Here is a 14,795-nt window from a genome sequence, read left to right on the forward strand (position 1 = left end):
GAGGGTTTTTTTTTAGATCTGGTTAATGTGAGATAGAGGGGATTGCTCCGGGGATGACATTGTTTGGTTTGGGAAGTATTCTTTCCGTTGCCTGGCAACAGGCTCTTGGAGACTGGAGTGGACTGCGTTGCCCCTGGCAACCGTTGTTACTCAGCAAACAATGAGGGCCGGGCAAACAGCGCCAAGACTACAGACTCCAGGTTTTAATTGAACATCTGCATATATTTTCCTCTGATTAAATTATGTTTGAGTTTGATTTGCCATGAGAGGTGGACGTGGGTCCGTTTGAGGGGCACATACAAGAAAGCATATTGTTCCACTGACTTCTCATCCCATATAAATGAAGAGGGGCTTTGGGAGAAAACTTCTAGCCATTTGAATGTGCTCTCGACTGCTCCCAACAGGAGATTTATTTTAGTCGTCAGCGGAATTTCGGTTTTAATCTAATTCCTTGGGTTGATAAAATCACTACTCGGCTAACACTCTGCTGTATATCACTGATAAATCTGCCAAGTTCTCAAGTGCTTTTCAGCCTGATCTTTTCATACTCGCTGCTTAAGAATGACAGAAAAAGCCATGAGTGGAGCCCTCGCGGCAGGCATGTTGAGACACAGGCATATTGAGGGGCTGGCGGTGGAAACTGAGCCTGGACCCTCCAGTTCTCGCGGCTCCAAGTTCCTGCTGAGAAGTGGGGTCTCTGGCGTCCCTGTGTACCACGCACACGTTGTGCTGGTTGGGGGAAGCGGGCATGTTCCCACTAGCAGGGGAATGGAAAATCATTCCGCTGCTGATGGGCATTTTGCAGCCACAGGATGAATTTTGATCCCAACCCCCTCGTCTCCCCCATCTCTTCATGGGTGAGCCTGAGATAGCGACTGTTTACCAAGGGCTCGTTGCTTAGGTAAACACTGTCCCTGAACTTCACACGGAGCTGATGACACATTTCTTTCCCTCCTCTCTGCACTGCCCCCGCCCCTAACTAGAGCTATAAATTGAGACCTGTCGGCCAGTGCAGGGTTTTGCTGGGGACTCCACTCCTCTGTATTCATCTCAAGTGCAAGCTGAGTAACGTAAGGACAACCGCACAAGGGCCGTCAGCAGTCATTGCACCAGCCCGTCTGTAGAACAGTCTTAGGGAGACCTACTTCAGTTGTGTGGGTTTTGTTTTTTATTTTTTTCCAAGAGCGCTTCACTTTGTGGCTGAATGCCCCAAGAAAATGCTCATTGCACTTTTGTACCAGCATTGTAGCTCATGTCTTGGGACTCCTTAAAGTACCTGCCCAAGTTTCCCAACCGAAATCGTGATGGAAATGTGATTTGTGTTATATAGCAATTAAAAGCAAACGGGTGAGTCGTAAGCCCTACTAGCTGCAACAGTTAAGATCCAATGATAGTGAGCGCTGCTGGAATGAAAATAAATAAGCTCTGACTTATGAGAAGACTCCCCCAAAAGTTCATTAAAATACAAGATTTCTTCCTACTTGCAAAATAAATTCCTCAAAAAATAGAATGCTAGTCTGCATTCTGTAAAGCTATTTTGTACCCTGTCCCAATTGAGGCAGATCATTTTTCAGGAGTAGTAGCCTCATTTAAATATTTTCTTCTAAGGTGATGGTGTCTTTTATGTCACAGGGAAATACTTTTCACCCACATCAGGCTTTGCAAACTGGGACTTAACATTTCAGGTTGAGTTTCATCATCGGTAAGGTGAAATAGCCAGACATGGGGATTTTAAAGGACCTCCCGTGCTACGATTTTAAATAGAAGTTCCTGAATTTGAGCTAGGCTACCTCTCTGGCTTTCTATTTTCAGAGTAAATTAGGGGAGGCAGTGGGTCTATTGGAAAGGCCCCAGGTACAGATCATCGGAAAGCCATGAAGCAGCCACGGGGTTATGGAGAAACATCATTTGCCTGTTACCCCCTTGTTTGCCTGCCACCCCATGGCTTCCATGTGTGGGTCAGGGCCCAGAAGCTGCTTTCAGGAAAGAAGCCTCCCGACCAGGACTTATGCTCACCTTGCTCTGCATCCTCTGGCTGGGTGGGTATCTCTGAAGGGTTTTGAAGGTGAAAGAGGAGGGCAGGAGAGGGAGGGGATTGATTAACTCACCACCTGTCCAAGTATTCCCTGGCCTTACACATTCCCTATCTTGTCCTTGACTGCTAATAGCTTCCCTTCAGCCTTCTGCTCTCAGGGAGAGTGCAGGAAGGAGAGAGGGTGAGAGGGAAAGACAAGTGGGTAAGAGAAAAAGCAGGATACCTTAGAACTGAGCCCAGAACCCCGGACAGGGGCCAGACCCAGCTGAAGATAGAGGCTGGTCTAGAGGTGGAGGCTGGTCTGAAGGTGGAGGCTGCTCTGGAGGTGGAAGCTGGTGAACAGTCTTGGTCAAGGTTGACGGGGTGTGGCCAGCCCAGAGAGCAGCCTGCTTACTCACTGTCTTCCCACCTTCACTCGTTCACTTGAAAATATTGCTTGAGTGTCTTCGGGTTGCTGTGCTAGGGGCTGGGGATGGAGAGGGCTGGGCAGGGGCCTCAAAGATGACTAAGAACCCGTCTTGTATTCTCAAGGAAGGCTAGCTGATCAGGAAGCCAACGGGTGAGCAAGTCCGGATGAGCTACCGAACTGAGAGAAGGGATGTGGCTGCTCTAGAAAAGCTGGGTTTAGTAGGCCGTGCATTAGAGCAGGGGTTCCCAACCTGGGCGAGTCTGTCCCCAGGGGACACCAGCCATGTCTGGAGACATTTTTGGTTGTCACAACTGGGGCGGGGGTATATACTAGTTTCTGTGGGGCCAGGGATGCTTCTCAGCACCCAGCGATGCCCAGGACAGTCCCAAGTAGCAGTAGGGCTGGGACTGGGAAGCCCTGCATTAGATGATGTGATGATCGACAGAGGGGTTTAATCACACTGCTCAGCATTTTACTTGGGTCCAATTTGAGGCTGATGGTTTGTTATTTTTCCCCTTTTTAACCAAGCAGTCATTTCAACATTTTTTTTTTATCAGAACAGTGTAGGTTTACAGAAAAATCATGCAGAAAATAAAAATACAGAATTCCCATATACCCCTCCTATTATTAACACCTTACATGAGTGTGGTACCTTGGTTACAACTGATGAAAGAATATTATTATAACTGTACTATTAACTATAGTCCTTAGTTTACATTTAGGACTTATTTGTGATATATGGTTTTTGTTGTGTTTTTAAATTTTTATTATAGTAACATATATACAATCTCAATTTCCTCTTTTGACCATATTCAAATGTATAATTCAGAGGAATTTATTATGTTTACAATGTTGTGCTACCCTTACCACCATCCTTTCCATCCCCCCAAACAGAAGCTCTGCCCCCGTTAAGCATTAACTCCCTCCCCCTCCCCACCCCTGTCCCTGATAACCTCTATTCTAGTTTCTGACTGTGAATCTGAAACAGTCACTTTGTTCTTCGTTGTCACTTGCGGGTGAACTGGGGCATCAGGGCAGAATGGAGTCAGTGACTGCACGGAATGGAGTCAGTGACCACACACCTGTGCGTCAGTTCCTGTCCTTGCCCTCCCAGCAGTGCACTTAGGGACACCAGTCCACACCCTCCAGAGACTTCGCAGCAGAATGGCTCATTGGGGTGGGTCCGGAGGCTTCTGTCATCCCTATGAGCCGCTCTGGCCACCCCAGATTCTACAAAGACGAGAATCGCAAGGTCAAGCACATGCCCGGGTCCAAGCCTGGTGGGGGTGAGGCAAAGAGACTCACCACCCAGGTAGCTAAATGGAGTGGTGAGAAAGCCTGGAGGAAGAGCTACAGTGAGGGAGGGCGGGACAGTGCAAAGCAGGAAGGGTCATGGAAGACCCTGGGCCGGCATGGAGAAGAATGTGGACAAATAAGATTATGAGGTTCAAGGAGGAAACAGATGGCGAGGGCTTCAGGGGTGGAGGTAAAAGAACCAGCAGGCCTTGAGTGTGCAGAATCGGTCCGGGAAGCATCCCAGGATGTCATAAATTCTGAAGCACCAGACTGCCTTATGTGTGCAGGAAACTCTTCAGTAAAGATAGAAGGAACAATAATTTTTAAAAGTGGTGGTTATTTACAAGTTCCTTCCAGTTACTGAGAATTAAATAAAGAGCCACTTATTCACTTAAGCCAGATGGGATGGGCAAAATGTATATACCTCTGGCGGCTGAAAGTCACATCAATAATTAGGAGTCCCAATAGCATAAGTGAAAAGGTAGAAATCTCTAAAGCAGAACACTAAGTCATGTTATTTACAGCTCTCTTTGGCATGAGGGGAAATGTGATTTACATGGGTTAGAAGTGGAGACCTTGTATGGTAGAGAACATGGGAGACTTGGCATCTTTAAAAACTTTGCCCTTCCTTCTGTGAAAGGGGTGACCAATGACACAAGTGCAAAGAGTCGGTTCAAATCCCGCTCTGCCCCTTCCAGACCTGTCTGGGCCTCAAGATTGTTTGCTGCTGTTGTTGTCATTGTTTCTAAAATGGTGATAATAATACTTCCTCAGAATTAAGTAAAATCCCTTTGGGGGAATTTGCTTTGCCCAGTGGCACATAACTAATGCTTAGTCTGGGGCCGGCTGGGCTTATCTTTGTGGTTATCATTCCTGCTTCCTCCTCACTGAATAAAATGGCATCTTACTAGTGAGCCAGGATCCAGGCTGGGGGTGACACCTACCAGATGCTTGTTCCCCTTTATCCCCCAGCCCCAGCCTCAGAGAAGGAATCTCAGGCCCATGGGCAAGTGGCAGAATGGCCATGTCTGATCCCAGAGTTCACCCATTTCCCCCTTCTCTGTGTGTCTTCTCCATGGACTGGGCCCCTCACGGTCCAGTTTAGTCTCACCCTGGCATTTGTTCCGGGTGCAGGGCTTCTTTGTGCTATGAAGGGTGGGAAGGCTCTTTCACTGCTGGAGTTGATGCCCTTGTGAGAGAGCAGGGAGGGAACCAAGCACTCCATTTCTCTGACTGGGTGTCAAGGAACCCTCTTCAGTCCAGAGAGCCCCCCACCCAGAGTCCCAGCAGTGTGCAGGGCACCTGAATCTTCCGGCACGGCTCTCAACCTTTGCAAGGACCACAGAGGCCCTTCACTTCAACGTGTCCCGGACCCTCTCTCTAAAAGCAGGGACCATCCACAGCAGGGATTCTCTGCACCAAGGCAGTGACAAGACATTGTTATCTTTTGATTCACCCTGATGTGAAAAAACAAATGGCTCAGAAGAAATTGAGGCTAGAACCACAGAGGACAGTTAGGTGGAAACACAGTGGCCCCACGTCTGCGCCTGACCAGGACTGAGCCAAAATAGCAGCAGCAGCAGGAAGGGCAGGGGGCGGGGAGACCTAAGAAGTAAGATCAGGTGGAAAGGACAGTCTGAGTCACCCTGCCACGTGGTCCCCGGGGCATAGGGAGACGCCTCATGACATGAACAATGAGACGTAGGAGAAACAGTAAGTTTGGTGAGTGGGAGTGGGGGTGGGGGAGAATTTCTCCTTCTGATTTGTTGAGGCCCCTGAGGGGTACCAGCAAAGGAGGTCTGGGAGGCAACTGCAAATGGAAATCTGGAGCCTGGTGATGCAGTGCCATGAAGTTGAGATATGGTCAGGTCGTCATACTGAGTGGGACAGAGTGGAAGGGGTAGGACAGAGGTGGGCTTGGGGCTGCTTACAGGACAAAGCAGGGCCCAAGCAGAGAACCAAGAAGATGCCTCAGAGGGAGACTGAGAAAGGGTGATCAGTGTTGTACAGAAACAAGGGAGAACAGAATTCCAAGGAGTAACACCTAAGGCAAGAGAGCGGTCGAATTCAGACAAGCCCTGCACAGTGAATGCCCCTTGAAGACCTCAGGCAGTGGGGCAGGGGTGAAAACGCAGAGGTAAGAGCCATGTAGGAGGCCAAGAAGCCATAACATAGCCTCCCAAGAATTGGGACCAGCAAAGAAAGAAGAGTCCAGGCCCCAAGAGAAGATGAAGGACCAATGAACTGGGGCTCATGGCGGCAATGGACATTGTTCTAAGTCAGCCATGATGTGAACTTGTCTATAAGCTGAAAGAAGGCAGATGATGGGCATGATCTTGGGGGAGATGGAAGGCTCTAGAACAGGGATCAGCCACTTCTTTCTGTCAAGAGCTAGAGTGCAAATATTTTAGACTTTGCTGGTCTCTGTTGGAGCTACTCAGCTCTGCCACTGCAACATGAAAGCCACCAGAGGTGAGATGTAAATGAAAGGGCATGGCTGTGTGCCAATAAAACTCCATAAGCACAGATAACTGGTTTATAGTCTGTAGACCCCCAGGCCATAGTCTGTAGACCCCCAGGGTTAGTGCACAAATCAAGAGCCATCCTCAGCAAGAAGGGGCCTTCTTTCTCCAGGTGTAGAGGTGAACAGTGGATAATTATAAGTGGGAGAGGGGCAGCACACCCCCTTTGCTGTGAAATTATCAGAAGGACTCCCTAGGGGCAGACAAGGGTGGACTGGGAGTATTGAAGAAAGTGCCAAGGATTTGAAATGGTTTCAGGACAACAGAAGTGGCTGGCCTGTGGCAAGTGAAGGGAAAGTAAAGCCCTGAGAGCCGCACAGAAGTTGGAAAGTAGACATTCTGACCTAACCCGTCTCCAGGTTTGCTCTTCCCAGCCTGGAGAGCAAAGAAAGTGGCCGGTTGGGCCCAGATTCAAAGGGGTACTAGATAAGTGAGGAAGACTGGCAAAGGCCCCAGGAGTTGAAGATGCTCGGAAGAGAGGATCAGAAATGTGGGGGTGTGAGGTGTGGGCTGGGCCAAGGAGGAAGTGAGGAGAAGGTGAGGCAAAGAGGAAGGGGCTGGGCAGATGAGGAGATAGAGGGAGAGCAGGGCTGAGAGCTGGAGGGCCAAGGGTCATGTCGGGACGTGAGATGATGGGGCTCAGTTCCAGAATGGAATCCTTGGGTGAGACCATTTCCTATAGAGACAAAACTCCATTCTGAGGTTCTCTTCCACCGTATATGAGTAAATATTTGAACATAAGGCTTTCCTCCTTTTTAACCTGAGAGTCACTGGTTTTTCTCTATTGAGAGTAGTCAACATTCAGTTTTATAGACATATATGTGGAGTGAGGAGATGGTGTCAGTATTGTGTGTGCAGTCTTGGCCATTTTCCTTGCCGTCATTTGTGAAGAAGAAAGACTGATAGCAATGCATGTACACGTGTGTGAAACACTTCTCCACCTGCTCCCCAAGGGCAGAGAAGCAACTGCCTGTCAGTTCTCACACAAGCCTCCAGTTTGCATTCACTCCACTGAGCTGGACTTGGGGGCACTCCCCCTAATCTAGGAAGAATTTCAGTTTCTTGGAAACCAAGTTTTATGGTGTTTTAAGTTGTTCCTAAGAGCTGATGGACATGGGATGCATGCCAAAAGAACTTTAGCTAGGCAAAAATGTGGGTGTGGGCACAGGGGAGGTTTTCATTTGAATTTCCCCCTGAATTCATAATATTGTTGGTGGCACTTAAAATCAGACCACGTCAGAGAAGATGTACCCCTCCCTTAGTTTAAGCATATTTTGAAAGTAATCGTCAAATCCAATCTCTTTAAGAGGGGAGTAGGAGAGTTAGGACAGAGTAAGGCTGGTGCCCTTTGAGTTAGAGGAAGACTGCTTAGCGTAGCCTGCCAGGTGTGGCAGTGAGGACTAGAACCTACCTCTGAAGAGGGGCTGGGTCCCCAGAAGCCTCCCAGGCCCCCCATGTTCTGCCTGGGGTCCTTCCCAAGGCCACTTTCCAAGGACTTGTGTCTGTTTGGCTCCTGAGAAAAAAGCAGGAGCAGAAGCCCAATTCTTACCAAAAGAAAAAGGAATTTGAATGCTGAAGATAGTTCCTTCCAGAGAAACTCCAAGCCAATCCTGACCCTTGAAAGGCTGTTGCTGCAAAAGAAAACAAGAAAAAAGTGACCGAGGCAAGACAGGGCTTCCCTCAAGTGGGTTCAGCAAAGAAGGACTAATGGGTCCCCTCAATGTCAGCTGGAATCTGATACTCATGAAAGCAGTGGGTCACTTTTAAAGGGTCCGGTTGTTTTTCCACCTCTACTTCCATACTTTTTGCCTGGCTAAATTGTAATAGCCTCATGTCCGGATCACGCCACTCTATCCCCACCCCACCCCTGGTCATTCTTCTTGGTCTTCAATTTCATTTTCTTCCAGTGCCCCTTATACAGTCACTTCTCAGATATTGCACATTCGTTCGTTGAGTGCAGTGGTTCTCCACTGGGGGCAATTCTGCCCCCCAGGGGACATGTCTGCAGACATTTTTTTGGTTGTTACAACTGGGGGAGGTGCTGCTGGCATCAAGTGGGGACAGGCCCAGGAGCTGTTCAGCACCTTACAGTGCCCAGGACACCCCCCACCTCAGAGTCAGCAGGGTCCCACCCCAGTGTCAGTGCTGAGGCTGAGCACCCCCACATTCAGGGTTACAAGGCCAAGCACCCAACTGGGTGCACTGGGAGTGATCGGAAAGCGAGAAGGGAGGTGGTCTCTCCCTCCAAGCAGTGTAAAAGAGTCCAATTCCTAGCAGGAAGGAGATGGCAGTTTAGCTCCGCAGACACACACGTGCCCACCCCCAGGGACTGTGGGAGGGCAGGGCAGGGGCCCCGAGCTAGCAGAGACTGTTGGGACAGGCTCTAACTGCCTGGTGCTTGCTCCTCCAGCTTCTCCCTCAGATTGAAGGGGATCCTAGAGAAGGACAAGGATGCAATTTTCTTGGGAAAACACTGCGATGTTAACACCAGCATGGGGGCTGAGCCTGGTGTTGGAAGCAACCAGCATCTGAAAGCTATCTGGGCCTGTTCCTTCTTGTACCCATGGAAGACGTTAATTGCTTTCTTGGGATAAAAGAGTTCTCATGCCATCTGGATGCCCCTGGGTACCAGGTCTGCCGGCCCAGGGGGGCCACGTGTCTCCCCAAAGTAACAGCTAATGAGCCCATCACAAGTAAAGTGACGCAGACACTTTGCTCGCTCCTCCCTAACCTACCCACCAATGCCACCGAAGTGTTTTCTAAATATTGATCAGGCCCCTGGGTGAGCCAGGCGATGCCACCTTTGGCACCCGGAGGACCAGGAATAGAAGAGGGATTGCTTGAGGTCGCGATGAGTCAGCGGCTGAGCCAGGAGCAGGCCCAGAAATGGCTCTCAGCATTTTCTGCATTTCCTTTCCTGTCATTACTGGTTACTAGGTGACCAGAGTATTTGCCTGTAAACAGAAGCCTCTTCCTTTTGTGCCTGGGCCCATTCATTCATCGAATCCCTATGCCCAAAGCTCCTCTCCCTTTTGCCCCCTCACTTAAGCTCAAGAAACCAGGCAGGGTCCTGACTGGTGAGCTTGACTTGGCAGTGACTCCCCCGAAAGATCAAACTGGGTGTGGGTTCACGAGGATTCCAAACCCTGGTACCAACCTAACAGGGCGACTGCTCTGATGAGTCTTCGCTTCTCTGGGTGCAGATGGTGATGGCACAGATGTGGCTCACCCACGCTTCCCCAGCTGGCCTCTGTTCTGCGCAGGAATGTAGACCAGCCAGGCCTGTCCATCAGGCTGGGCCTACCAGGCATGGGGTGCCCTTCCAGCCCCTTTCCTTGCCATCAGCCCTACTTTAGATGAGCCGGAGATGAAGGGGGTCCAAGAGGAATGCTCAGTCCCTACCATGAAGACGAAAAATAGGAGCAGCGCTGAACAAACATGATAGAGCAAGAGCTGGAAGGTCCCAGACGCAGTGAGGCCAGTTGCCATGGCAAGTTCAGGTCCAAAGCAGAAGCACAGACAGTCACTCGTGCCTACTGGGCCACATCCACTGTCACTGTGTCACCGAGCAAGGGGCCCGACCCGCCTGGCAGGAAGAAGGAAGAGCCAGAGGGTAGTGTGCTCAGCTCAGGGAGTCACACGTGGAGGCCCCAAAGGCACCCCTCACCTCTGCCCTTGGACATCACAGACCACAGTGACTGTGACTCGGGGGCCTTTGTCCACGCGGCCCTGCCCGCCTCCCTTCCTCTTCTGCCCCCTCCTTGCCCAGGCCAGGAGTTACTCAGGGACCAGAAGGTCTGCCACCAGCTACAACTTACCACTCTCTTCTTTATGTGCTGCCAGACTGCCAGACCCGTGCGTATAGAGAAAAACGGCAATAAAAGGCGCTGGTGCAGATTTTTTTTTTTGCTAAAAGCAAATTGCTGATTGGTTGGTTGGTTGGTTGATTGGTTTAACTTTTTATTTTGAAAATTTCAAGCATCTGCAAAGTAAACACAACGGTAAAATGAACCCCAAGCAGCCATCACACAGCCCCAATGATTATCTGCTCTTACCATCTCTGCCTCCAGCTGCTCCCCATCCTGCACTCAATTATCATATTTTTAGTTTCGTAAGGCAAAATTTACATACACACAAATCGTAACTGTCTACTTTTAATAAATGGACACACCGTGTAACCTTCACCCTGTCATCATAAAGATACGTCCATCTGCCTAGAAAGTTCTATCATGCTCTCTCCAGTCAGTCCCTGCCCCTCCCCCACTTTTTTTTTTTTTAAGCCTTAGATTGGTTTTATCTGTTCAGCATTATATACTCCTTTGGATCCAGCCTCTTTCACTCAGCATGAGGGTTTTGAGATTCATCCATATTGGTGTATGTGTCAGGATTTCATTGTTTTCTATTAATGAGTTTTCCATTGTATGCACAATAAAATAGCTCATCCATTCTCCTGATGATGCACATTTGGGTTATTTCCATTTCTTGCTGCTATGAATAAAGCTTCTGCAAACGTGCTTGTAGAAGTTGTTTTGAGGCCATATGTTTTCTTTTTCCTTGGGTAAATATCTAGAAGAGGAATTCTTGGTTAAAGGGTAGGTTTAACTTTCTAGAAAATTGCCAGACCTTTTTCCAGCGTGGCTGTATCATTCTACATTCCCACCAGAGTGCATGAGAGTTTATAGTTGTCCCACAATGCTCACAAACACTGACGTCAACAGGCTTTTTTATTTTAGCCATTCTTGAGAGGGTTTTCTGGGGTCTTTCTGTGGCTTTAGTTTGCATTTCCCTAGCAACTGATGAGGTTGAGCACTTTTGCACATGCTTTTTTGGGGCATCTGTATATCTTCCTTTGCTAAATGCCTGTTCTGGTGTTTTGATCATTTTTACTATTAGATGATGATGATGATGATGATGATTAATTTAGCCCTGTTGATACTTTGTGGCCAACAGTGATGTTTTTCAGAGTATTAGGATATCACTAGAATGTTACACTGGCACCTCAAACTGAACTATTGTACCAATCCCCCGCCCCAAGTCCCCAAACACCTCTTTTCTTGGTTTACCATCTCACAGTGGCACTATAATACCCAGTGTTCAATTTCAAATCCTGAGAATTCTGAGGACACTACTAGAGGCATTTGTCTTCCTTCCTAGTCAATGCTTCATACTTTTCCTTGGGATTCTTTCAACCTTTATTGTTCTTTTTCCCCAAACCTGCAAGTAGGTTAATTCTTAAGATAAGTGACTGTGTATTTTCATTCCAGATGAGAAGCAAAATGTGCAGAGCACTTTATTCAGTGCATAGCTATAAGCCTGTACTGGATTCACTTAAGTGGACAGCCAAATGCCCAGCTCTCTGCCTTCCCACCAGGTGTCATAGTAGGTTCACACTGCTATAGAAGTTAAATGGACTCCTGGCTGACAAGATCCAGTGGGCCATTTCTCCTACATGCCAGAATCCTATTAGGGGACTATTGGAATTCTTAAATTCTACTTGGAGTGGAAGAACCAATCACTTAGAATATTCCAGAGAAGGTTTTGGGCCAAATTCTGCCCTCTGCTTTATGTGGAACTTGTATAAAAAGTCAGGTTAGAATTACTTGAGTGTGGGGGTAGGGTTAGTGCTTTGAAATATGTCTGAACCAGTCATGAATTACTTATATATTATTTGTTTCACATGGCCAGAATAGTCCTTTAAGTACATTATAAAATGCCTTCATTTTTGGCTTTTTTTTTTCTGCAAGTTTAGTTTACAAACTCTTTTTAAGAGTGTAATGGTGCCTATATAGGGTCAGGTGCACCAAAGAATAGACTTCTGAGACCAAAAATAAGTATAAATAAGTCTAGGCTTATTTATACTACAGCATAAAACTTTTAAAGTTAGTTTCCAATTCAGGCAAACTCTTATTGGTCTGTGGTGTGGTATAAGAAACAGCTTATATTTTGCTTTGGATCTCATTTTAGGAAAGTAATATACCTTTCTAATTATTTTATGTAAGTTAATATAACTTTTTATTCTTTGGACATATAGCAAATCATGGTGTCCAAGTGACTAGCGCAATGCCTGGCACACAGTTGGTGTGCAGATGTTTTGGGAGTGAATGAGGGGAGTGCAGAACCTTGTTATATGGCACAGAGACCCAGCTGGCACAGGATTTCATAAATTACCACAAGCAAACTGAACTGATGCTAATTTAATAAATCTTTACCTCACTCAAAGATAATGCTTGATATAGACATTAATATTTGACTTTTAAAATGTTAACACAGCACTTTGCACAGTGGGTGCTCAGTAGTGTTGAATTACAGATTTGCAATGCTAGACTTTATTCCATCGGACTGCTCTGTTAATTTTCAATTAGAGCATTGATACTGTAAAATCCAAATACACATTAAATCTCATTTTCCATAAAAGTATGGCACCTAAAATATTTGTAGAGAAACCTTGTCACAACTGATTTGAATGTTTGTGTTTCCTTTTGCCTTTGCCTTTAACATTGGCTTATAATACATGTCTTTTCATTACATGTAATATTAATGGAACAAATAACTCTACCTAAATCATTAAAAACAACAACAACAACAAAAAGTCGATCTTCAAGCCAGTAAGCTGGGGTTATCCTTGACTCTTGCCTCTCCCTCACCTCTCCCACCCCTACCGTTACTGAGCCTGATACTTTATTAACTAGTTCTTAGAGCTGTCTTCTTCTCATCTCCGTTGCCACCATCCTAATCTGGACCACCATCATCTCTTATAAGACTAGTTCAGTAACTTCCTGCCTAGTTTGAACCATTTAAGATGCTTTTAGTCACAGATAGCAGAAAACAATAAGAAGCCAGAGGCACTGTTATTCCTAGTGGATTAATTTACTAGTTTAACAACATCTTCCAAGGCCCAGTTCCTTCCATCTTTACGCTCTGCCATCTTCAACATGTTGACATGTCCTCTTGGGTTGATTGCCTTCATGATTCTGAAATGGTTGCAGTCATTCCAGCCATCACATATAGAAGACAAAACCCAGAGATAGAAAAGGGACTGTTGTCTTTTTTTTTTTTCAAATGTTTTCCAAAGTTTATACAAAATTGTTTATAGGTAAACTCAGTATGTCCATAACGGTGGCCTTGACCTGTAAAAAATGCATTTGTCAATTACCATGTGTTTGGGTTTGATAAAGTAGCCAGAATGTAATATACCAGAAATGGACTGGCTTTGAATAATGGGGAGTTATTGCTTACAAGTTTGTATTTCTAAGCCCATGAAAATGTACATATTAAAGCATCTATAAGATGATACCTTCTGTGAAGAGCAATTACTGGTGAGATTTATCTCCTCTATCACATAGGGAGGAACATGGCATTGTGCCTTTTTCTCTCCCAGGTTCCATTCCTTCCAGACCTGGTCAGTGACTTCCTCTCTCAGCTTTTGTGGGTATGTCCTTGCCTCTAAGCTTCTCTGGGACTTTTCTTATGAGGTTCTTTTAATTTCATCTCTTACCTTTTATATGTATCTTATCCTTTTATAAAGGACTCCAGTAAGAGGATTAAAACCCACCTTGAATAGGATGGGGTCACATCTCAGAGGAAATAACCTAATCAAAAGGCCCCACATACAAGAGGTCTATACCCACAGGAATGGATTAAAGAACATGACCTTTTATGGGGTACGTAACAGGTTCAACCTACCACACTATGATATTGTCTTTTTTTTTTTTAATTTACAAATAGATTTACACCCACAAGACTGAGACTTGACCATGGCTGTTTTGGTGTGCATGATTCAATTCCCAACAGTGCTACAGGATTTTCTTCTAGTAGTGAGATCTGCCTTGGCATGGGGGTGTGGGTCTGGTTTTTAACCGATTATCACTTTTTCTTGGAGTTTTATTTACTTTAATTTCATTTCATATCACTTTTTACTTCAACAGCAACCATAAGAGCCATGAATTCTGATCATAAAACCAGCAATAATATGTTCATATTTTTATGTCTTTTTATTGAGTTGCAAGAGTTCTTGATATATCTGTACATCAGATATATGATGTACAGGCATTTTGTCCTTGTCTTTGGCTTGTCTATTTTGTTAAATGGAGATTCTTGATGAACAAAAGTTTTTAGTTTTGATGGAATCTAGTTTATTAAGTTTTTCTTTTATCTTATTGCTTTCTGCATCCTCTCTTTAAAAACCTTTGCCTACCCACCTGTGTTCTCTTAGAAGTTCTGTAGTTTTAGCTTTTGTGTGAGGTCTGTGATCTAACTTAAAATAAGTTTTGTATATGGTATGAATTAAGGGTCAAGTTTCACTTTTCCTGTATGGATATCCTGTTGCTCCAGAATTGTTTGTTGAAAAGGCTTCCTTTCTCCATTGAATTGCAACGGCACCTTTGTCAAAACTCAATTGACAGTTTAAATGTGGGTTATATTGGTTATATATTGCTGGTGTTTATTTTTTAATATTTTGTTAAGACTTTTGAGTATATGTTCACAAGGGACGTTAGTCTAAATACTTTTTTTGGAATATATCATGTTTTTCTAT

At 45.9% G+C, this 14,795-nt stretch overlaps 1 protein-coding gene and 1 long non-coding RNA gene across 4 annotated transcripts in view; one reads left to right on the forward strand and one right to left on the reverse strand.

Annotated features, from left to right (window-relative positions):
* The window catches only part of LOC143650335 (uncharacterized), a 34,455-nt gene extending 24,380 nt beyond the window's left edge, over nt 1–10,075 (reverse strand). For both annotated transcript variants that reach the window (XR_013159530.1, XR_013159531.1), the window contains exons 1-2: nt 9,420–10,075; nt 7,812–7,893 (exon numbers count right to left, since the gene is read on the reverse strand). This is a non-coding gene — a long non-coding RNA (uncharacterized LOC143650335). The remainder of the gene's footprint in view (nt 1–7,811; nt 7,894–9,419) is intronic.
* RFX2 (regulatory factor X2) overlaps nt 1–14,795 on the forward strand; it is a 101,537-nt gene that overhangs the window by 28,798 nt on the left and 57,944 nt on the right. The window lies entirely within an intron of this gene.

This window comes from Tamandua tetradactyla, chromosome 11 (assembly GCF_023851605.1).
Source record: "Tamandua tetradactyla isolate mTamTet1 chromosome 11, mTamTet1.pri, whole genome shotgun sequence".
NCBI classification, from domain to species: domain Eukaryota; kingdom Metazoa; phylum Chordata; class Mammalia; order Pilosa; family Myrmecophagidae; genus Tamandua; species Tamandua tetradactyla.